The sequence below is a fragment of the Hyperoodon ampullatus genome, assembly GCF_949752795.1.
Source record: "Hyperoodon ampullatus genome assembly, chromosome: 2".
Classification (NCBI taxonomy): Eukaryota; Metazoa; Chordata; class Mammalia; order Artiodactyla; family Ziphiidae; genus Hyperoodon; species Hyperoodon ampullatus.
The window spans coordinates 49,690,348-49,715,322 of NC_136915.1; positions in this window are offsets into that span (position 1 = coordinate 49,690,348).

Here is a 24,975-nt window from a genome sequence, read left to right on the forward strand (position 1 = left end):
AGAGCGCCGGGTCTCCGCCCCGGCTGCGTGGGCGGGGAGGGAGTGAGGGCGAGATGGGGTAAAAGCCACCAGACTCGGGTTTTTCACAAAGTATTCCCTGTTTTTGCCACTCACCATCGCCACCAGCCGCCCCCGCCCGGCCTCCCTCATTTTTCTCTACGGTCTGCTCTCTTATCCTCCAGGCCTCTAAACATGCGCATGCCCAAATGGAAAAAGCGCTAGTGCGGGAAAACTCGAGGGCAGGTCCCGCGCCGACGTGTGGCCCCCGCTCCCCTTCGCAGAAGGGGGCGCTAGGTCCCAGCGGCCAACCCTGGCTCGTGCGCCCCTGTCGTCACCGAGGCTTCCCAGGCAAAGTTGGGAGACGGAGGAGGCGTGCATCTATCACTCTTTCCTAGGGTGATAGTCCTAGGGAGGGACTCAGGCCCCTGAGGGTGTTCAGGCCCCAGTTAACCCCCAACGTTTCCCCCTGCCGTCCACCCTCCCAACTCTGGTTCTCAGAATGGCCGGGAGTAAACAATCCCAGATTAGGACACGCGCAGGAGAAGGCTCCAGCCAGGATGCAATCAGTTGCTCCCTACTTCTGGTCCTAGCTTACAAAGATCCGCCAAATCTCAGAAAAGAGTGTGTGAGTCTGAAAATTCTTCAGCCCTGAGACTGGATTCAACAGACTGTCGTGGCACACCCATCTCCAGAGTCCCGAATGCCAGGTGTGGGAGGGAAAAAAATCGAGTGAAGTCCTGTGCTGTTGAAGCAGGGCACGGGGAAGGAAAAGAAGAGACTGGCTACAGTTCCTTAAAAAGTTTATTTTTATTCTCTTTAAGGGCCACACTCCTGTCCTCCAGCTGGGTAATAAATGAAGCTAATGTGGCTGATTTGGGTCTTGTTTTTTGTTTGTTTGTTTTTCCTCGTAGTTTCCATCACTCAGCCATGAAAATTTAATGAAGCACTTAGGGTTATTACCTCCAGAGTCAATGGGCTAAAAATATTTAGCCTAATGCACTCCTTGTAGAGCCAGTAGGCCCATGGCTGGTACATACAAAGTGATCGAGAGACCCTCCCTGTCTCCACAAAATTCACGACCCATTAAACTTATTCCATAATAACAGCTTCTGTACAAATGGAGGCCCCAGCAAACAGAGGCTGTTGTGCACCTCCTGAAAAGATAGCAACTTACATAGAGACAGGAAAAATGCGTGAGGTCATTGGCAGGATGCAATCTTGGGAGAAAAGTTGATGGGCGGGAACTCCCAGCAAGGTGAGAGGGAGGTACCACCGGTGGATACTACTGTTTCTATTTACTCAGGGGTGTGACCAGCGAACCTAATGGTGGGGACCAGAGAAAGTGGCTCAAGTCTCTCCAACTTTTTTAAAGTTCTAGAAAGTGGCAAGAGTTGCTACAGAACACTTAAGATACATTAGTAGAAAGTTCAGGCTCTCCAGGCAACTCTATTAGTTTCCTCGTCTATAAAGACAGACCTCCGGAGTCTGAACTCAATACAAAGAAAACCAGGGAACATGGACAAACCACAGAAGACCTCACTGAAATAGAGAAAGGGGGTGTAGAAAACTGTTATGCACTTCAAACAACTGGGACAAATGTCAAACCTTATGTGACTGAACATAGGTCTAACTTTTCATTGACTCTCCCAAAAAGTTTCTCAATGCTTGAGACAGCTGTGAAACATCGAAACAATTTATACACATGTTAAGGTCCTGCCTTTGAGAATTGTGGACTTCACCCCCTTCCACCTTGTTCTGTTTTCAGATGAGGTTATCATTACAGACTTTGAAGGGAATACCTGACACCAAGTGGCTCCGTGATAAAAATGGAAGATGCTCATGTAAAACTCTCTGTTTAGTGTTGGAGAAGGTGCACCAGGGAAACTCAGCAAATTCCCATTAAATCTGATAGGGGCAACAAGCTACAGCTGTTCGCAACTCCAGGCTGGAAGAAAGTTATACAGATCCTAACTGCAAACAAGCTGCCCACCAAGGACCTAATAGTCTTCAGGGTTAAACCAAATCAAATCTTAAAGTACCATTTTAAGTTTTTATGCCAAACATGTCAAGAAACAACTTACTTAAATATTAGGGTGTTTTTTTCTTCTCTTAAATAATAATATAGTTTGTATTATGTGTGGCATAAAGAAAAAATCAATAAACATTCCTTTATCATCTACCCTGAGAAACAACAAAAATGTTTACATTGTTTATTACATTCCAGGCACCATTCTGGGTGCTTTCCATTCATTAACTCATTTAACCTTCATGACAGCCCAGATAGAGAAGTACTCCTCTTGGTGTGTACTGGATCCTGAGTCATCTTTGACAAGTTACTTACCTCTCTGAGCTTCAAAATCTCAGTTCTACAATAGTGATACCTGCTTCATGAGATTGTGCAAGCTTTAAATGGAAAAATATATTGAACATGTCTAGCACTGAATAAGTCACCCAGTAAACATTGGTTCTCATTCCAGAACAATTCCAAAAATAGTTCACTTTAAATCAACGAGCGTATATGGAGTCCATTTTATATATCAGGCATTGTGCAAAGCATTGGAAATAATGATGGTAAATCAGAAACAGCTCCTGCCTTTAAGGATCTTTGAGTCAACTGAATAAAAAACATGGGCATGAGTAGTAGCATGCAGATGGGTAGAAAGGAGTTTTATTGAACTTCACGTAATTCATCCCTATGCACATGATTCTTAAGACACCCAGAGGGGCAGCCTCTATAAGTACTGTTTGAGACTGACCTGCAATTGAAAGCAAAACCAAATGTCAGAAATCATAAATTCAACTAGCAATAATCACTCCTCCAAAGGAACGGATGAAAAGTAGCTCATTTTGTGTATTATTACTTATGTACATTACTTAAAATTCCGTTTATTCCTACAATCATTTCAAATATACCTCTTATTGGATGGAGTATAATAAAATGAATTTGCGCTGTAAGCTCTGGGGATTTCAAACAAATTATTACATAGCCACTGTTTATTAAATAGTTTGTAGTGCTCGCTTATGCCAGGAATATGCTAATTTTTCTCTACACATAAAGCTCTCAAATTAATAAAATTTTGAATAACATTCAGGAGGAACATTTCTACCCAGCTTATGAGAAACATCATGTGTTCCAAGTATACTAAAATACAGAATGCACAAAATTTCAAAGGTTAATACCAAAGGTATATAAGCCTCTCATGGTCCCTTTCATTCAAGATCACACTCAGATTCTATTTGTTTATTCAAAAAATATTTACTGGGCTTCCCTGGTGGCGCAGTGTTTGAGAATCTGCCTGCTAATGCAGGGGACACGGGTTCGAGCCCTGGTCTGGGAGGATCCCACATGCCACGGAGCAACTAGGCCCGTGAGCCACAACTACTGAGCCTGCGCGTCTGGAGCCTGTGCTCCACAACAAGAGAGGCCGCGATAGCGAGAGGCCCGCACACCGCGATGAAGAGTGGCCCCCGCTTGCCGCAACTAGAGAAAGCCCTCGCACAGAAACGAAGACCCAACACAGCAAAAATTAATTAATTAATTAATATACTCCTACCCCCAACATCTTCAAAAAAAAAATATTTACTGATTGCTTACTCTATACTAGGCACAATGTTGGGCACTGGTAGAAGAAGAAAACAAAAAGAAAAAAAAAATTTGCTCTTAAACAACTTACAGGCCCATGAAGGAAACTCATCATTGCATTGCATTGCATTGCAGTAAATGCTATGATAGTGGTAGTGCTAAGTATGGGATGCTAGGGGGGCATCAAATCTGGGCATTTAACCCAGAGTAGGATGTTAAGACTTTGTGAAGGAAGTGGTACCATCTTGAAAGATAACTGAGTAACCAGGTGAAGCAGGGAAAGGTATTATGATTCCACCTATATGAGGATCAAAAACAGGAAAAATAAATCTATGATAAGAAATATTAGAACAATAGTTACCTCTGTGGAAGGGGATTGCCTGGAAAGGAGCACAAGGTACTTTCTGGGATAATGGAATATATGATATCTTTAATGTAGGGTTGGTTTAAATAGGCAAATATGTTCATCCAAACTGATCAAACTAATCTTAAGATCTATGCATTTCAATATATATCTATTTTATCTTAATTTAAACAATTTTAAAAAGAACATGCACAGAGAAAGTGGAGCAGCCAGTGAGACCCCACATGTTTATGGGAACCACACTACTGATCTCGGGTGGCCTTGGCCTGCAGCGGCTTGAAACAGGGTTTTGGTTCCCAGCCAGAGATTAAAGTCAGGCCGCGGGAGTGAGAGCACTGAATCCTAGCCACTAGACCACCAGGGACCAGTGGTCAGTGACAAGACCCTGGCCTGTCAGCTGTATAGAAAAGAATTTCCACAGAGAGACAGAAAGTAGTGAAACATGTAAAGTGTTTATTGGGAGGGAAAAGGGTATGTGTGGATAGACACACAGGTGGGCTCAGAGAGAGTCACTCCCCTGTGGTAGTTTGAATCACTTTTATGGGGCATTTCTTCCGGGTTTCCTTTGGCCAATCATCTTGCTTTGCCTGGTTCTGAGTCCATATTTAGTTTATCTCGGGATCCTCCCATGCGTGTGGCACATCTCTTAGCCAAGATGGATTCCAGCAAAGAGGCCTATGGGTAGGTTGACATCACCTACTATGAGGTGATGCCCCCTCCCTTTTTGACCTCCAGGGAGCCCTTCTGCATGTGTGTATCGGGAAGGTCTTCTTGACTTCGAGAATGAAGAATATGTGGTCTTTTATCTCTTATCTGGATGGGGCTAGCTTCTCCTCCCTCCTGCCATTTTGGAGTATCTGTCCACAGGGGACAAACTCCAGCTGTCCAGACTGGGGCCCATCTATCTCCTGTCTCACTATGATGGCCCAACATATATCTGTGCTAATATTGCAAGTCCTGAATAAAATATTCTACTCTCAATATAAAAAGAGTGCTGTATGTTGTGCATAGCACTGCCAAAGCAATGAATGTGTTAAAAAAAAAAAAAAGAAAGTATCCTTTTAAAGTACGTTAATGCGGGCTTCCCTGGCGGCACAGTGGTTGAGAGTCCGCCTGCCGATGCAGGGGACACGGGTTCGTGCCTGGGTCCGGGAAGATCCCACATGCCGCGGAGCGGCTGGGCCCGTGAGCCATGGCCGCTGAGCCTGCGCGTCCGGAGCTTGTGCTCCGCAATGGGAGAGGCCACAACAGTGAGAGGCCCACGTACCGCAAAAAAAAAAAAAAATTCTATTAAAGTACATTAATGCAAGGATAGTTAGGCCAAAATGGAGCATCTTCCACAAAATGAAAGCACTGACCAGTGATGATGTGGGTGTCATCAGAAGGCAAAGAATTTCCTGGCACAGGAGTTAATCAAATATAGTTTGGATGATGGCTTGGCAGGAATTCAATGGAGAAATTCAAGCTTCAAATGGAGGAAGTAAATGGGGGAAAGAAGTCTTGAGCAATAAGACCTTCACATTCTCCTTCTAAACCCTGATATTCTATGATGCCTTGAAGAGTTCTTATTAAAAAGCTCTGAAACCATAGTCACACTTCACATGGTTCTCTCCTCTCCTGTCCCAAGAAGCCAATAAGAGGCTATAACTCTATACCGGAAGATATAGGCTGCATGGTTGAATTTGTATGAAAACCTCACAAGGGAAAAGTCGCCACTTTGCCTGGAAACATACTGATGCAAATCACACTTTATAAAATGTTTTTTTAAATAAAAAAGAATGTAATTGCTCATTGAATTGTAATATGAATGCAAATTAACTTACAGTAATTATACTGTGCAATTTTCTACTTTAAAAACTTAGAAAATGGAAGAGACCTGATAAGTAATTTGAATTTAATTCTTCATTGTGTTCCTTCATTATGCAATGGTTACCATAAGCAATTTGCTCTGCTTTAATGTAAAATGTTTTTAGTTCATACCTTTACATTGGCAGGACTCAAATAAGACCATTCAATAGATACAGATACTTGTTTTTCCCTCCCACCAGTGCCTTGTAGAAACAATGAAGATTAAAATTAATACAGCACAAGGGAATTTGTGAAAATTTCTTTATATATTTTCATTTTGGAACCTTTAGCACATTAAGTGTCTCTATCCTAAGCACTCAATGTGTTTTAAGTAATCAGGGAATTCCTGACCAAACAGGAGTCCAATGATCAGCATTCATGCTTTAATGGCAAGACTTTGGCATAGAAGTGAAGAAAATGCATGCTAGTCCCAGCTCTGCCACTAATTAACTGTGTGACCTTCCCTATTCAGGCCCTCATTTCACTCATATGTAAATTATAAGGTTGGGCTAGGTGATTTCCAGCTTCCGTCTCAGCCTTTACAGTCTGAAATCGCTCTGCACTCACTCTTTGCTCTGCATTGTTTAAGCAACATGAGTGACAGTAAATGAATTTCTTATTTAGAATTAATGACCCTCTGAATGAACCGCAAGCCCTCTAGTTCAGTCATTCATTGCTAAAGAATGTCTAACACAAAGATTATCTGCGATGACGCGAATGTAAAAAATAATAATTACCCGTTTTCATGCTAATAATAATTTGCATGTGTAGTTCCCTCAGTGTGGATCCTGTTAACTGCAAGGCAAAGATGCAGAGAGCTGGGGATCTCATTAAGCAGCGGCACGGTGTAGTGGAAAGAGAGTGAGTAAGGCTTGGAATCCAAGACTTGGGTTTGGTACTTCCTGCGGCTAATAACCAGAGGAAATTCATCAGCCTCAGGAATTTCATCTCTTAAGACAGGATGCTTTCGGTTACTTCCCTGAAAGTTGTAAAAATTAAACCCATAATGAATGGAAAAGCATTTGGTCACCTGGATTGGTAAATGTCTCATTTCATCCTGTTAACAACCCTGTGAAGTAGGAGCTACTATTATCTCTATTTTCCAGCCCTCCCCCCAAAAAAACTGAAGGTAAGAGAAGTTTAATAATTTACTCAGAGTCACAGCCCATGACACTTGTCTGCCCTGTCTCTGCAGAGGGGATAGTAACATTCCTTCACCTTCAGGAGTCCCATAATGACATATACAGTACAGATTTCTTTTTCTCTCAACGTATACAGCCTTTTTTTTAAAAAAGGGAGCTATTTCATCTTTGCGTAAGTAACAGGACTATAAATGTCCACTACTCAGCTACAAAATGGCAATAAAAGTACTTATATTTCTCTAAAGGATTCCCTTTAATTCCCTCTTTAGCATTTATCCTAACCATACCCAGTCCCTTTCTCCCTTCCTAAAAACCTCAATTCACATTTGGGAAAGTATGTGATTTCTCAGAAGCTGACTTCATCCACAGCTCTGGACTGGAGCACAGGACCTAAGCTAAGCCAGTCAACACACTCCATCACACTCCATCCCCTTGACCAGACTGGTTGATTCAGGGGCTGGCAGAAAACTTAACTTTGTCCATCCAAACTTCTGCGGGAAATACTAAGACAAAAATAGCCTGTAGCCCAGGAGGCAACAGTGTGGGCTCCTAAAGGGAACAGCCCTTATGATAAAGTTGGACCCAATGAGGTCAAAGCAGAGACAGCAAAAGAAATCACATCCTGTTACATCACTGAGTCACTGCCTAAAGCCAGCATTACCTTAAAAATAACATGAGGCAATATATCCTTTTTACTGTATTAGCCAGCATTATTTGCAGTTTTCATTACTTTCCACGAAAACCAAGCCATCAACACAATGAAGAGGTATTAAAGATGTAATGAAGTCATGAATGAGAAATTGTAAAAAGCTGTGCAATCATAGGGCTTCCCTGGTGGCACAGTGGTTAAGAATCTGCCTGTTGATGGAGGGTACACGGGTTTGAGCCCTGGTCCGAGAAGATCCCACATGCCACGGAGCAACTAAGCCCGTGCGCAACAACTACTGAGCCCGTGTGCCACAACTACTGAAGCCCGTGCGCCTAGAGCCCGTGCTCGCAACTAGAGATGCCACCGCGTAATGAGAAGCCCATGCACCGCAACAAAGAGTAGCCCCCACTCACCGCAACTAGAGAAAGCCCATGTGCATCAGCAAAGACCCAATGTAGCCAAAAATAAATAAATAAATAAATAAATTTTTTAAAAGCTATGCAATCATAAAGTTTAATAATGGTGATTATGACAACAATGAAAATGATGATGGAAGTGAAGAAGGAAATGAGAGTCTTTCAACAAATATGGCACCGAAATTTCATGCAGAGCAAAAGCTTCCCTCCGTGATTAAAAAAAAAACAGTTCATTCCTCTATGTTCCCACAATTCATCTTATAATATTCTAGTAGCATGCTCATATATCCCTGATCAAAGCACCACAGATGATGGGTCTTTTCCTGACCACACCTTCGACTGTGTCTCCATTACTCTGCTCGTGCTGTTTCCTCCTCCAGGATTGCTCTTTCCTTTCCCATTTATTGAAATCCTTCCCAATCTGCAGGATCTAGTTTAAATGAATCTCCTTCCCTTCTCCAATCATTCTCTCTTTTCATTTTTTTTTATATGTTGGGTCTCCTTATAATCCTGATCCCTGCCATGGAGCCATTTTCACATGTCTGGATCCCCCATAGAGACTGTAATCTCTTCAAGAAGATGCTAAGCTCCTTATAAACAGCAGAGAGAAAGAGATGTATGCAACATCTGTCCCTGCACTGTCAAGGGTGACTGAGCTGATGTGGTTGTAATTCCACCAGTGAGCAGTCATCAGCCAAAAATATATAAGGAGCACCTTATGAAGAGATGAAAACACCTTGTAATTAAGAATGTTTAGATCACAATCTAACTGGAAGTTTTGAAGAAAGACAGGAGAATGGATGACAGAGGAAGGAAGGAAAGAAGGAAGGGAGGGAGGGAGGGAGGGAGGGAGGGAGGAGTAGGTTTGTGGAATGTTGTCAAAGGATGCCAAGGCAAAGTTCTCCATGGCTTTTGTCTGTCTTCCTGTGCCTTGGGGAGAAAAAACATGAAGCTCTTGTTAGCCATGCCTATTCTCCAAGGGATATCTCCAGAATGATTAGAAATATAGAGTCTCTTCTATATGTATCCCAGGTAGCAGTTTTATTGTACATTTATAAATATAGAATAAAACATAAATAGTGATTAAGATCATATAATTTTAAACTACAGCTTCATTTCTAATATTAGTTCTGACACTACAAGGGTGTGAATTTGGGTGAGTTCTTCAACTCTCAGCTGCACTTACCTCTCCTGTAAAATGGGGATAATGATAAATGATTCTAGTGTCTATTTTAATTATTCAATAAAATAGTGTTTGTAAACGTTTGCCATACTACTTGGTATATGCTAAGAAACTTAATAAACCAGTGGCTATCAGTAGTAGAGGTTGCAGTAGTAATCACTAATTGGCACATGGCTATCTCTTTTCTGGTCACTCAACTGTCTCTAGAAAAGTTACCCTTGGGATAATAAGCACAGATATTCCAGAGTATAGCCATGAAAAGCTTTGGTAACACTACTGCCAATCCTGGTACTCAAACTGCCTTAAAAAATGCCCTTAGTCCGGGTTCATGCCCCGGTCCGGGAAGATCCCACATGCCGCGGAGCGGCTAGGCCCATTAGCCATGGCCGCTGAGCCTGCGCATCCAGAGCCTGTGCTCCGCAACGGGAGAGGCCACAACAGTGAGAGGCCCGTGTAACGCAAAAAAAAAAAAAAAAAAAAAAAAAAAATGCCCTTAATCATGCTAAGCATGACAAGTATTAAGACACTGGTAGATTTTTTCTTTTTTTGAGTGAGCTTCTTTTCCCAAAAATCAATAATCATTGATCATAAAATTCCCCATATTTGCAAACATTTACTTGGGTGGTATACTATAGCACATCATTATCCCTATAAAAATGTTACTCTCAGGCTCTTGCATCCCCATATGTTTTCCTGCCTAGGAGATAAAGAGTAAGACATACAGCTGACATGCCCAGAAGTGTCAATGACCCTGGGTCTTACCCAGTAGAAGAGTGCCACTCCTGTGAATGTCATTTGCCACATGTGTATCAGTGGAAGCTATTTTGGAAACTACTGATACAGGTGAATGGAAACTATCAAAAGGCTTTGAACATTTGAGGGAAAGGGTCCAATTTGTGAGGTAGACGCATCACTCTCATAGTAGAAAGAAGGTCAAGTAATATATCCAACCCACCCTGACATCAGGCATTTCCTTCCTACTTTTTGCTGCATCACACCCCTACCCAAACACCACTACTCACGTACACTGAGAATGAAAGAGCCTGAAATCTTGCATATTCACTTAAAAATAAAAACTCAACAAGTATCTATCATGGGCACATAATGTTACTTCCAGAAGAAAGTTAATATTTCCTGCCAAATTCTAAAAAAGGACACTTAGTCATTGGGCATCTTCTGTATCTGGATTAACTAAATCATAATGTTTATGCAGTTTAGGGACATGTGAGTCTGTAGTTGCTGGTTGAGTGGGATGACCTGAGATGGACACACTCAGTTGGAATGGGTTTATAGTAGGGAGGCCAGGTCATAGGAAGAATCAACATACTACTGTGTGCAAAGGACCATGATAAACATTAAAAAGAGATGCTGTGGGGAACACAAACATTCTCTTGCACGCTTCCCTCCCAGGGACCCTCCTAGCTCCCTGAACACACACACACTGTGCACCTTCATGTCTCTGGATATTTTTCCTCATGCTCCTCCCTCTATATGAAACACTCTTCTCTACCACTTTGCCTAACTAACATTCTTCAAAGCCTAATTCAAACTTTGGCATTCTACCCACCCCATCCCAACCCTGTTCTAGTACTATCACTTGTTCTCTCATCTGTATTTTTTAATCACCTTATGAATCACTGTATTATAGTCATTTTTTTAATGCCTGTCCCTCCAACAGACTGAAAGCATCCTTGAAGCTTCATTTCTCTATAGCCAGTCCTTTCCCAAACCATGTCAATTCTACCTCCAACATGTAACTAGAGTACATTCACTTCCATCGTCTCTCCTGCTATCACCCTGGACCCAGCCATAGCCACCTCTTGCCTAGAACTTCCTTTTCTTCTGCTTTTACTCTTGCTTCCCTACAACACAAGGTCCAAATAGTAGCTGCAGTAACATTTTAAAAACGCAATTCAGGGCTTCCCTGCTGGTGCAGTGGTTGAGAGTCCGCCTGCCGATGCAGGGGACATGGGTTCGTGCCCCGGTCCGGGAAGATCCCACGTGCTGCGGAGCGGCTGGCCCCGTGAGCCATGGCCGCTGAGCCTGTGCGTCCAGAGCCTGTGCTCCCCGCAACGGGAGAAGCCACAACAGTGAGAGGCCCGTGCACCGCATAAAAGGAAAAAAAACAAAACAAAAAAACCCGCAATTCAAATCTTCCTGTTTAGAATACATCAGTGGTTCCTCACTGTATTTAGGTTTCCAGAAGTCTTTACAAAGGCTTTCAAGTCCCTCGATGATCTGACCCAGTCTCAACTCACTCCACTCTTCCCCTGCTCAGTATACTCCAACCACAATGGCCTTCATTCACTTCTACAAAGCCCCATCTCAAAGTCTTGGCACATAATGTCCTGTTTGTTGGAACAGTCTCTCCCGACCTCTCTAACAGCCTCCCTCTCCCCAGGCCCCACTCCCACACAGTCACTGATGGTCAGCTTAAATGCCACTTGTCCAGAGGTCTGACCCAACCTCCATCCTTAATGAGGTCCCCTTGTTAAAATCTTTGAAGGCACCCTGTAATTTCCCTTCATAGACCTAATCACAGTCTATAACTATTATTTATAACTATCTATAATATATAATTGTATTTTATAATTATATCTTGACTTCATCTCTATCTCTCCTAGTAGACTATAAACTCCATAAGGGCAAAGAAGTGCTTTTGTTTTTGCTTGTTGTTTTTGTGTTTGTTTGGTCACTGTAGTGGGTTGAATGGTGTCTCCCGAAAATATACGTCACCTCCTAATCCCAGGAATCTGTGAATGTGAGCTTATTTGGAAAGAATTTTTGCAGTCTTGGCACACAAGTCAGGATCTTGAGATGAGAAGACAATCCTGGATTATACAAGTGGGTCCTAAATCCAATTACGAGTGTCCTTATAAGACACACATTGAGGAAAGACAGAGAAGAGAAGGAGGCAATGTGACCACAGAGGCAGAGATTGGAGGGATGTGGCCACAAGCCAAGGTACACCTGCAGCCACAAGAAACTGGAAGAGGCAAGGAACAGATACTTCCCTGAGCACACAGCTGATTTTGGACTTCTGGCCTCTAGAGCTATAAGAAAATAAATATCTGTTTTTTTTTTGTTGTTTTGCGATACACGGGCCTCTCACTGTTGTGGCCTCTCCCGTTGCAGAGCACAGGCTCTGGACGCGCAAGCTCAGTGGCCATGGCTCACACGCCCAGCCGCTCCGCGGCATGTGGGATCTTCCCGGACCGGGACATGAACCCGTGTCCCCTGCATCGGCAGGCAGACTCTCAACCACTGCGCCACCAGGGAAGCCCTATCTGTTGTTTTAAGTCACCAAGCTTGTGGTAATTTTTTACAGCAGACTTGGGAATCTAATACAGTAAGTTTACATTCCTAGTCCTGAACAGTAACTATGTGTTGGATGAATGAATGGGTTCATTGAACAAACGTCATACACATTCATCACTATACACCAGAACTTACCACAGTGAACAGAACACAGTAGATGTTCAAATTATTTATTAAATTTTATCGAGTTGGATCTCATTTTGTAGAAATATAGGTCTATAACATTCTTAGAGCTTAAATATGCAAAAGAAACTTAAAGATAAAGCTTAACCAAATTTCTTCTTTTATAAATGAGAATAGTAGAGTTGAGAAAGGTTATCTGATTTACCCATGGCCACACAGCAGGCTCAGGCTGCAGGAGATTGCATTATAATCCCTATACCAACATCTGCCAGAGTATCTTCCCTGAGTACAATTACATCATTCTCATTAAAATCATTTGCTATGTTGTTAGGTAAAGACGCCAGCATTCATTGTTATTAAACTAGTCAGTGTGTGTAGGTCTATACTGATAATAAAATAAATATTGAACTAAATCCCAAGAATTGTAAGATAAAAAATTTATCCATTCAAATTCCAAGGAATCCAAGAGGGAATAGCAACACTAGATAGACATTTACTATTATATTTCACTTGATTTAATTATGATTTCATTACTTGTATTCAAATATTTAAGAGCTTATCAGGGATTATCTATTCATTTAAGAATTTACCCCAAAATATATTAAAATGTATAGAATAAACCAACTCACTTCAGATCAAGGTCTTTCCCACTTAATTTCTGACTTAGGGATAACTCCATTTGAGGGGCCTCTAATGATTATGGTATAAATTTAATGCTTTCCCTCAGATTACCTGGTGCATGGCAGAAAAGACTGCAACTGTTTCTATCAATACAAAAGGAATATCTTGAATCAACCCTTCTTTCCTTCTTCTTCCTCTGCATGGGAACACGATATAACTCTGGAAATCAGAATTTCTGTAATTATTTCACCAGTCTAATTTTAAGATCTGAGGCAACTAACATGACCTATTTCTGTGTCACTCACCCATCCACCTATCCAGCCACTCAGGCATTAATTCAGAAAGTACTGATGCCAACCTACATCATCTGATTCCAAAACTCAAGTTCTTTTTCATCGTTGTGTCCCCAGTCAATGCATCCTTGTGTAAATGCACCATTAATACCCGTCTATACCTGTCTATAAAATGAACTATATGATGATATTTCTAGAATCTGGCATATTATGTCCTTTGGGTTTATTATGTGTAACTAAATCTGCAGAATCTAGTTATAGTTGGAGGAATCCAGAAAGTCATTTAGTTACGTTCCCAGCTGCAGATCAGTTCTTAATTACGCATATCTATGTAAGTTTATACATTATATCCCTAAGTATCCTTGGGGCTGGAGCCTTCAAAATCTCACCTGAAATCTGTTCCTCTGAACAACTATGTCTGGTTCCATTCAGAAAGCCCATATTATGATCATTCATATGTTCATTTATTCAAAAACTTCCTGAGTGTACTCCTCGTGAATGATGCACTGGCCTAGGCACTGATGCTAAGGAAATGAAAGACTAGTTCTGTTCCAAAGTAACTCACAGAATAATGGGAGAGGAAGGTAAGTAAACAGGTAGTTTTGTAAAATAGTGTCCTAGGTACTAAAACACAGATAATTACTAAACGCTTGAAACACAGCCCCATGTCCCCAAAGAGAAGTATTCAGGGTGGGAGAGTGACCAGCAAGGCTTCAAAATCAGGGGACTTTGTGAATCTGTTAGGACAAAGGTCATCACTCCCTTAGCCACTCACCCACCAGATTCTTTACTACTCAAAGGGTCTCTCCAACTAATTCCTTTCCAGTGACACTGGTCACCCTGTTAAAATTCTCACAGAAGTTCCAAAGAGAGAAATCCTTGTGAAGATTTATCTCTCTCTGGGCAACCACGGGGCCACTGCCCAGATGAGACATAACTGTTGTACCTTTATTTGTGCTTATATTTGCACGCGGTTTGTTATTGCCTCAATATATTTCATAGTTTTTAGAGGAAGATTTATCCCTTCTGTGGGCTTTATTTTCAGAAAGGTCAATAAAGAATCAGATTCCTAGAGAAAAATACTGTATGATGGTACATAATGTGAAACCCAAATGTGATTATACCAAGCCCTTATTTAAAATAATTTAACGGCTCCCCAGTGGCTGCAGGATAAAATCCAGTGTCTTTAATCTGGCGTACGGGACCTCCATGGTGAGCACCTGCCCACTCTGCAGCCGCATATTTTATCAAGATTCCCTAATATGTTGGAAAGCACCAGGCAGAACCTTTAGGTTGTAGGAGTCACTGAAGGTCTTAGTGGAGAAGTGATAAGAGCCGGACTACATTTACAGAAGCTTGTTCTACATTCCCTGAATGAAGCAACTGAAAATCCATACATAACTCAATTTGCTTCCTCAATACCCTTTTAGAATGAGGCAGACCATAAACTAGGAAGCAAAACACAAAGAAAGAAAATAAATAATAAAAATGTTCATATAACCCTTTACAGAAAATAGAACTATAAAGGATCTCCACAGGGACTTCCCTGGTGGTCCAGTGGTTAAGACTTTGCCTTTTAATGCAGGGGGTGAGGGTTCAATCCCTGGTTGGGGAGCTAAGATCCCACATGCCTCGCAGTCAAAAAAACAAAACATAAAACAGAAGCAATATTGTAACAAATTCAATAAAAACATTAAAAATGGTCCACATTAAACAAAAAAAAGCATCTCCATGATATTTACTATTGCTTCTGTAAAGATGTCAGTCTGAAGGTTTGCAGACAGCCTCCCTGAGTTATGCCAGTGACAAATCATTAAGTATTCTCAGACAACTGGGAATCTTGACAAATCCTGAATCACCCAATAGTATGTAAATAGCACTCTGTATGTCACAACAGTTTTGCACAGGTGCATGGGGGTGTATATATGAATTATTGTGTTTAGTTATTGTCATACTGTCCTGCACCCATTTTTGAAGTGTGCCTTGAATTCAGATGTTGATTTTCCTTTTTTCCTTTTTGAAAAAATAAAATGTGAAACACAAAAACTCAAACCAGTTAAGAAATATACAACTGCTCTTCTCTACTGGGCAATAAACTAGTTACAGGGAAAAAAACCCTCCAGCAACTTAGAATCAAAATAACCCAATCTGTAACTAATAACATTTGAGTGTTGTATTATTATATTGAACAAACAATCACTGAATTTGTCTCCTTTGATGGATTAATTCATTCAATAAATATTTGCTGGGTATGTATTAGACACACAAAAAACCAAATTGTTGTCCAAGATATTACCCTTGCCTTCAAGGAGCAGAGTATTTCCATTTATTTTGAGGTCTCAGTAGCAAGAAATCAGAACAAATACAGGACACAATTTGATACATCCTTCATGCTATCAAGCTCACCCCTACACAGACACATACACACAGGTAGACACACACACACACACACACAGACATACAACACTGAAAACAGTGATTAAGAATTGGCCTTACACTGTTATTGAGCCCAGTTCTAAATCACTAAACCTCATCTACTTTATGCTCCAAATGTTGGTAGGTCCTTACCTTCCCACTTCTGACCTTAAGGCTCATTTTTTAATAGGAACTTTTATTCCCCATTTTTTTTTTCACTGAACTTCCAACTAGGATTTTTTTTTTTTTTTTTTTTTTTTTTTTGCGGTACACGGGCCTCTCACCATTGTGGCCTCTCCCACTGCAGAGCACAGGCTCCGGACGCGCAGGCTCAGCGGCCATGGCTCACGGGCCCAGCCGCTCCAGCGGCATGTGGGATCTTCCCAGACCGGGGCACGAACCCGTGTCCCCTGCATCAGCAGGCGGACTCTCAACCACTGCGCCATCAGGGAAGCCCATAACTAGGATTTTGATTCCTCCCGGAGAAACAATGGCTCAACTTGTCTTGCATAAACATTTTGCCCTCTGATCTGCGGGCCAGAGGCCACTGTCAAGTTCAGTAGGGGAGGGACAACTGCCCGACCCGCTCACCATGTTATAACAAGTCCCCATCCCACAGCCCAACATAACAACCCCACATTTGAAAGGAGAAATGTGTAAATGTAAGAAATATGATAGACCATGAACCGTAAGTCAGGATTCTTCTTGCTCTATGGCAGTATAAAAACAAACAAACATTGCACTAAAATAGTGACTAAAAACCAAGAAACTCTAGGTGTGCCATCTTGTGGAGATCCCTTTTTGCCACTATATCGGCTAGAGTCCCCACTCCCCCATTTTCCATTTTAGTCTCTTTTGGACCTGATTCCATAAGTGGTTCCTAGGCAGAAGGTGGATTATTTAGGTGCCTTAGAGACTCTTTTCCAATCTTACCAATGGCTGTGAAACATTTTTCAACTATATCATTTAGTGTGTTTTTCCTCAGGTTGTGAAAATGTGACATATTTGACATGACTTGCTATATCTGTAAGGTTGATTTTATTTATTCTATAATTATTTAGAGTGTTAAATATATGACAGTCTCTGTATCCAACCACTGAATAGCCAACAAGACAGCAATGACCCCTTCCTTTAGGGAGCTCACAATCCTGTGTTAAAAGACACTTTACATATTAGGGTCATGGATATACTGCAGGTTGTTTTTTACTAGGGGCTCCTAATAAAAATCCTTAAACAAAAACTGCTGGAGCATCTTATGCTCCTGGAATTATTTTAATAGGCTAAACAGCCTTGTTATTATTTAACTGGAAGACAATGACTGAAATGTAAAAGACTAAGGGAGAGAGACCACGTTGACTTAAATTCATACTGAAGTGTAAATGACTAACATTGGATATTATTTTATGTATAAAGCTCTTGATAGGGTAGAGCCAAAGAGGAGGGTACATTAGGTTCTGAATTTGGGGAAATCATGGCAGAGAGAAACTTGATGCTATGAGGGGAGAAACTGTCTAGCAAATAATCCAGCTTGTGGTGGGTCCTTTGTAATATTTTTTTGCTGAAAAGAATACCAAGTTTGAAATCAGAAGTTCTGGGTTCCTGTTTGGGCTCTACAACTTTGTTTTGTGGCTCTGAAAAAGGCCCTTATTCTCTCTGGGACTGAAGTTACTTGTTTATAAAAACGGATAAGATATTCTGCCCAGTGATATCACAGATTTATTAGGAAGGTAATATTGATCATAGGCCATAGAAATGTAAGGTGTCAATAAGGCAGGAGCACTGTTCTGTCACATGGATACCTCAAATTATTTTCAAAACAAGAATGAGACCAGTGTAAGCTGGGGACACTGATTTAAAATTAATTATACACACACAAATCTTTGTTGGTCCAAAATTACAAAGTTCTACTTTCAAACTTTAAAACAATGAACTTCAATTTACCTAAAGCCATGATTTCAGATTACAATAACAGATGATTCCTTTATGCCTTTCAAAGGAATTATTGTGCCACAGGGCTTAGCTCACATTTTTGAAATAAATGTGTTCCAGTAGGATTGTCTGGTTTCTGTTATCCAATCATTCTACAGTTAACACATGTTATATATATTTCAATGAAAATACCATAACGCTTTTGAAAGAGTTTTGTTTTCCTAAGAAGGCATGTTTCTTGCTTTATATTAGCCATGATTTAATTGCGGGTCATGAAACCCAATAGACAAAAGTCTTTCAGGTCAGCATTCATTACACATCTCCTCCTTGCCTTGGGATGGATCAGCTAATTCTCGACCCAGACTCCAAGACCACCAGCTTGCAGACACGCCTCTGCATTAGTCCCACTTGGGTAACTCTCCCCACTTTTATTACCTCCCAATGCTTGCTGAGAGGTTAATTTACTAAGGTTCAAAGAAGTTAAGCTTCTGTCCACAGACACGTGGAAAAACGTGAACCTCTAAGACTTGAACTTAGGTTTCTAAGGCACCAAAGCCCATATTTGTTCTCCCTACCACATCGTGCTAATTTGTAGAACATCTGACTGCTCCATAGTGAGAATCTTTTTTAGTGGGAGAGACCTGGGTTGTAGTATTCTATTAAAAAAAAAAAAAAAAACCTATGTTAAAAGATGTTTTGTGATGTGTAGGACAAAGAGGGCTATTTAAATTGAAATCATTTCCCTAGTATCCAAGATCTCTAAATCTCATGCACATTAAGTTTGAATTAACACTAACAAGGGTCTAACAGCTTTGATGCTGTGTTCTTAGATAATTAAATTCTTAGAAAATCATTCCACATTTGAGGGAGAAGAGAAGGACACAGAGAGTTCAGTCTTAATTCAAAGTCACTTACACATTGTTACCTGCTGTTTCCAGGCCTTCACAGAATCAGCAGGGAGGATTTGATATTAAAAATGAGGGTTCCCTCTCTCTCTCTCTTTTTTTTTTTTTTTGCCAAGCCCTCAGGGTTGGGGGAATGGTGGAAGTGTCCACTGGAACTCTTCCTAAGATATCACCTTACTTTGGCATCTACCATATACTGGAAGATCCAGGCTGTTTGTCACCTGAAACTGAGGCTCCTATCAGCAGCACCCCTTCCTTTACAACCACACCCCATTTTATGTATAAAAAGCGCTTCATAGTCTACAAAGCCCTTTCCATTCATTATTGCATGCGACCCTCAGATCCACCTGCAGAACCCTGAAAGATGGCACATACTTCCACATTACCATCCAGAGAAAGTGGCAGGCTGCCAATAGGCCTTATCAGGTAGCATTTACCTTGGATAACACTTTCCATCCTAAACTAACATTTGACCCTGAGACTTAAAGCCACAAGCTAAATCTTGTTGTATCCTAGAAGTAAGCAGGCTGGGGAAGAGTAACTCACAATAACAAACCTTACAAGAGGCTGATGAATACACTTAAATTCTAGCTTAAGATTTTAGGATGAGAAATAGAACTGCCAGTGGGTGGTAATCATTACATCGGCATAATCAGGGCACTTTGTTCCAGGACAGCCAAGTTATCAGAAGGTCGTTTGATTTTCAAGATGAGAAAGCTAAAGATCAGAGAGGACTCCCCTGGTGGCGCAGTGGTTAAGAATCCGCCTGCCAATGCAGGGGACACAGGTTCACTCCCTGGTCTGGGAAGGTCCCACATGCTGTGGAACAACTATGCCCGTGCTCCACAACTACTGAGCCTGTGCCCTAGAGCCTGCGCTCTAGAGCCTGCAAACCACAACTACTGAGCATGCATGCCACAACTACTGAAGCCCACGCACCTAGAGCCCGTGCTCCACAACAAGAGAAGCCACCACAATGAGAAGCCCGTGCACCACAACTAGAGAAAGCCCGTGTGCAGCAATGAAGACCCAGTGCGGCCATAAATTAAAAAAAAAAAAAAAAGCTCAGAGAGATGAAATAACTTGCTGTAAATAATCTAGCTGGTAAGCGGAGAAAACAACTTGAACCCTCCATCTCACCCCAGGGATAGAACCAGCACAAGGACTGAAGAATAGCGGGGCTGGTGGTGGTCCTTGAGCTAGGCCACTGTCTTCCTCCTTGTTAGTGCTTAGATGGGCACCATGGATGCTTATCCTCATGTCTCTCTCCTTAATGTCTTTGAGTGATCCCCAACCCTGAATTAGTAAAGTATAACTTCAGCTTTGTTCTGGTTTGGGAGAGGGATTCTGTTCCTTTAAGGCAACTTTGTATATTTCTGCTTTGATCTGATATGTGCTGGTTTAGAATTGGACCCTCAGACAGTCACCTTACTTTCTAGGTTAAGATGGCACTCTACAACCAGCTGTGTTTGCCAGCACATACATAACTCTTTCTAGTAGATGGGGTGGGAATTATCACCCCCATTTTTCATTTGAGGAACTGGAAACTCAGAGAATTTCTCAAAGATCCTACAGCTTGTAAGCGGAGGTTCCAGACTTAGTCCACACTTCGGGCTTCAGGTCGTGTGCTCTTTCTACTATATCACAATGCCTAAGGACAGCAATAATCATAATATTCATTGACCACTGTTCTAAATATCTTAACTGCACTAATATATTTGATCATCACAGCAGCTCTCACTGTTATTATTCCTATTTTATCAATGATAAAATGATGGCGCAGAGAAACCAACTAACTAGTGCAAGGGCGCACGGTGAGTAAGTAACAGAGCCAGGATTTAAACTCAGTCTGGCCCCAGAGTCTGCGCTCTTAACCACATCCTCACAAGTGGGAGAAAGAAGACTGCTCTGGTGTGGGGTTTCAGGGTCTTGGCTTGGCCGAATATCCTTTGCTCATCTATTGACCAGTGCTGAACTCTGACACTGGGGCCTCATTCTGGCTTCTAGGAGGGTTGTCTAGCTTCTAAAAATGCAAACAGTGACTCATTAATTACTCACATAACAGTGTAGTGGAACATTTGATGAGACAAAGACTTTGTGAATGGAAATTACACCACACGGAGACCCTGCGGAGGAAAGCAAGGAAGCTCAGCCTCTGAATCCAAGGGTCCCAAACAAGAAGGAGAAAACTAGTATCTACTCGCTGGGACTCTCACATCCATCCAGCCCACTCGTTATTGATAACGAGACAATAACGTGTCATTTCACAATGTTTGCAACACTACACAGCTTGAGAGGAGAAATAAGAATTCAAACTCTGGTCTGTCTGACTCCAAAACCACTGTTTTTTCTCCATAGCATGATTGCTCCCAGGACATAATCACTTCATTGTAGCCACAATCTCAACTTCTGACTCCCACTTCCCACCTCCCAAAGGTGTCACTTTCCTAGATGTAAAGACTTAAAAGCCATAATTGAACCAGACTATCAAATGCCAGGATAATCCATGTTTAGCAAACAGAATGTGGGGGAAAATTTCAAGAAAGAGTTTTCTGAGTGTTTGTTTTTGAAATGCCATTCCCGTGAAGCCCTTAATTCAATTACTCCCAGCCACAATATTGAGCTGACAGCTCAAGAACCAGTGTAGGCAGTTACTGTTAACAGAAAAGACCCAAATACATATTTCCCTGCTTTGCAAAGATGCTGTGAACGTGCAGGAAGAGGAGGGGAAAAGAGGGTCAGGACTAAACATTTCCTGGGCCTCTAGAATGGGCCAAGCACATTCATAATTCCCCAGAGTCCTCTCAACAACCCTGTAAACTAGGTACTACTGCCTTTTTCTACAGATGAGGAAACCAAAGACAGTTAAGCAACAAGCATGGAGTCACATAGCTTGTAAACGTCGGAGTCAAGTTTTCAGGACAACACTACCCTCCCCCATATTCCCAGCAGGCACATCCTCTCTTGGCTTAGCTTGAGCACATCCATTTTCAGACATGTAAAGCTCCTATAAAGGTCAGAAAGGAGCTTCCCTGGTGGCACAGTGGTTGAGAGTCCGCCTGCCAATGCAGGGGACACGGGTTCGTGCCCTGGTCCGGGAAGATCCCACATGCCGTGGAGCGGCTGGGCCCGTGAGCCATGGCCACTGAAGTCTGCGCATCCGGAGCCTGTGCTCTGCAATGGGAGAGGCCACAACAGTGAGAGGCCCGCGTACCACAAAAAAAAAAAAAAGGTCAGAAAGGTTAAATGATATAGCCACCATTTTTAGCCAGTCCTCTTTCTGCTCTTAAGCTCTTACTAGCCTATGCCCCAGGCTCTACCTGGTACAATGTGAACATTTCATTGCACTTCCGAAGAAAATACAAAATGTAAGGGACCCTATAATAAGCATCTTGTGACTAGAGAGCATACCTTGTCTGATCTATGCATCATCGTATCCAATGCCTGGCCCAGAGTAGGTACTCAATAAATGTGGAAGAGAGGGAGGGATGGAGGGTGGGACAGAAGAAGGAAGGGAGGGAGGGAGGGAGGGAGGGAGGAAATATTATAGAAGTAAAAGTAAACTGGTAGAATTTGGGAGTTTATTACATGGGAAGAAGTTAGAGAGAAGGGAGGGAAACCAAGAAGATGAAGACATGGGCCATCAAGAATCTTATTGTCTAGTACATGAGGGTTATGTCTGTGAATATTTATCATCAGTTTACAGAGTGTGTTCTTTTAATAAATTAGAAAGTGTTCCAATTATTTTTTTATTCTGAAGTTTATATTCAGTTCCACCACATGAACTACAAGCAAGGAAAAGATTTAACCACATTTGTACTTTCTGTATTCACATCTGAGAAAATCTGCTGAAATGTTTTTTTAATAGGATTCAAGAAAATGCCCCTAGCCAATCAATAAGCCAGGAAAAAAATACTCCTCTGGTGAGTCAGTGAATTATCCATGTGTTGGTATTTTGGAGCTACAAGAGCCTCATGTTGTTTTACTGAAACTTATCCCACAGGATATTATCAGTAAGTATCATGTAGTTCTGCAGGTTAGCTGATCTGTAAGAAGGAGGTCAAAGAGTGGCATGAATACCGTGAACCACAACTCCAACTCTGTAATCTAATTTCTAAGTCCTCAGACATGTTCTTACTGAAAACATAACCCTCCAAAAAAATAGTATAGACAGAAATCAATTTTCTCACTTAATCAGCTTCTATGTGAATTCAACCATAAATTATGTGCTAGAGGAGTCTAATCACATTGTATATGAATCTCACAAAATTTGCATTAATTACAAGCTAAGATGTAAGTGCATTATGTGGCATTGTATGTATTTTTAGTTTATCTCATAAAAATGGTTATAGCTGCTTATGGTAGACATGACTTCTTTATTCTCCAAACGCATAAAAGAAGAAAAACAAAATCCTACTGGTTGGTTTAGGAAATGGTGTCTTTAGGAAGAAGATAATCTTTTTAACTCTGCTGGTTCTTGAATCGCTGCTAAAGCAGCATCTCCGAGACTCTTGCAAGAGTCTCCCTCTATAGCTAATCTCCTTTGAAGCCTAGAAGAGAGGTGCCTAAGAACCAGTTACCTGAATGATTACAAACCTCTGATAAGGTGATTCTGGGTTAGGTCTACTGTGTCCAGTCTTTACTACTATTCTTCAGACCCTCAGGTGACTAATAGTGAATGTGGTTCCTATTCTCCTATTTTATGGTCATGGGGCTAATTCCCAACTGTCTTGGAAGTACAGTTATAAGGGAGAATGAGGTAACTCTCCATAAACCAAGATGATAATTAATTGAGGAGCTGTTTAGATGGGAGGAAAAGTCCCTTTTATGGCTAGAGATGCCAGAATATAATACTCTGTTCTTCCACTCATTTCATAGACCTCTACTGTATGCCTGTCATGCACTAAGAATTAAGTTGAGCACTGGGAATTCTAAAATGAACAAATGAGAAATTCTCCATCTTCAAAGACAGCAGTCTGGTAGAGAAGGCCGAATATGATCAAATTATATCAATATTGTGCTGCAAGTGCTTTAATAAAGATATGTGAAAAGAACAGTAATTGATACAAAGGAAAGAGAGAACAATTTCATCTAGCAGGAAGGGGACAATTAGGGAAAGAGGAGGAGGAGACGAAGAGCTTGGTCTTGAAAGAAGAAAAGGGATGACAATCCAGAAGAACAAAGGAGATTTCAGGTAGAGGGAAAAGCATGTTTCAGGTAGAGGACCATCGTATGTAAAGGGGACTGTAAGTAGTTTCTAAGGGGCGGCGATGACAAGATGGAATAGGAAGGGATGCGTCAGTTCATGGAGCAGACAACCTTAACTGTGTGTGAGTGTGTATGTGCGTGTGTGTGTATCAGCTCTATCTATCTGTCTATCTATCTAGTGTGTGTATGATATAATTTAATGCTCATAAACCTGAGGTAATAATTTTCACTATATGAAATACACAGATAAGAAAGCTGAGACACATCTGGCTATCCAAGGCCACATAGCTGGGAATTAACAGCAACTAAGTACAAATGTATGGAGTCTAATCCTAGAGGCATGTCTCTTCATCATTACATGAGAGTTTGGACTTTACCCTTAGGACATGGGGAAGAGTTTCAAAGAGAGGAGTGTTATGGTAAGAGTAGGTTTTACGTAGATCCCCAAACCACAGTGTGGATAATGGACCACAGGCAGAAAAACACTTAGGATACCAATGTTAACCATCAAAGCAGTATAACGAAGACCTAAACTACTGCAGCACAGTAAAGTGATTTACCCAAAGCAACATAACCAGCTAAGTCTGGACAAGAAAGCAGGGTCTGGACTCAGGTCACCATCCTGCATCATTCATGATCTTGCTAAATATGGAATTAAGAGAAAAGACCCTCTATTCTAATCTGCAGGTGGGGTCCTGAGTCACAGAACCTAGAGCTGAGAGAAACTTAGGTTGATTCAGTACATCTGTCTTCTCCAATCAGGAAATCCTTATAGAACATCACTGTCAGATGATGATCCATTGTGTGCCTGAATTCATTTCCACAAAATGTCTTTTGAATGATTAACACTTACTCAGTAAACATTTATTGAGCATCTATTGTGGTTAAGGCTGTAGATACAATGAACGAAACCCAACAGGCTCCTTCAGGAGCTTACAATGCAATACTAAAAGTTGTTTTCCTCTAATATCTACTTAT